Source organism: Arachis duranensis, chromosome 10, assembly GCF_000817695.3.
Source record: "Arachis duranensis cultivar V14167 chromosome 10, aradu.V14167.gnm2.J7QH, whole genome shotgun sequence".
Lineage (NCBI taxonomy): Eukaryota > Viridiplantae > Streptophyta > Magnoliopsida > Fabales > Fabaceae > Arachis > Arachis duranensis.
The window spans coordinates 74,866,451-74,867,555 of NC_029781.3; positions in this window are offsets into that span (position 1 = coordinate 74,866,451).

The window sequence follows — 1,105 nt, forward strand, 5'->3', positions numbered from 1 at the left end:
ACAGACACATAACTGGGTGAACCTTTTCAGATTGTGACTCAGCTTTGCTAAAGTCCCCAGTTAGAGGTGTCCAGAGCTCTTAAGCACACTCTTTTTGCTTTGGATCACGACTTTAACCACTCAGTCTCAAGCTTTTCACTTGGACCTGCATGCCACAAGCATATGGTTAGGGACAGCTTGATTTAGCCGCTTAGGCCTGGAATTACTTCCTTGGGCCCTCCTATCCACTGATGCTCAAAGCCTTGGATCCTTTTCACCCTTGCCTTTTGGTTTTAAGGGCTATTGGCTTTTTCTTTTTCTTTATCCAGTGATTCCTTGTAAATTTTTTTTTTCGCAAGCTTGTTTTTCACTGCTTTTTCTTGCTTCAAGAATCAATTTTATGATTTTTCAGATCATCAATAACAATTCTCTTGTTCATCATTCTTTCAAGAGCCAACTATTTTAACATTCACAAAATTCAATATAAAAAATATGCACTATTCGAGCATTCATTCAGAAGACAAAAAGTATTGCCACCACATATAAATAATTAGAATTTTTCCTTGTTAAGAACTCGAAAAAAATATTTCCTCTTTATTCTAAGAATCTACTATTTTATTCATGTTTGATGATGATGAGAAAAAAAAATTATAACTTAATTGGAATTAAAATCAAAGTAGAGATACTAATACATAACTTCTAAGGTCAATTTCTAATAAGAACAGTTATCACAGAGTTAAGGCAAAGATTAGAACTCAACGACCTTTATTTTATGAAGTGGATGTTCCTCTAGTCTATGGGATGCTTGGTCCTTCAAGAGATAATTTCTGACGCTTCAGTTCCTTTAAGTCACATCCTTGCTCTTCCTGTTCCCTTAGGTGCCATGATCTTGATGAGTTTTTGCTCAGTGATCATGGCGAATCACACTAAAATTAGAGGTTTGCTTGTCCTCAAGCAAAAGAAAGGAAAGGAGGGGAATAGGAGGAGAGGCAGTTTCGAAAAAAAAAAAGATAAGATGAGTTGAGAAAGATATGAGAAGAAATTAAAAAGATTTGAAAAAGAATTGGATTGGAAAAAGATTTGTGTTTATGAATTAAGATATATTTGATATTTTTGAAAAAGGGAT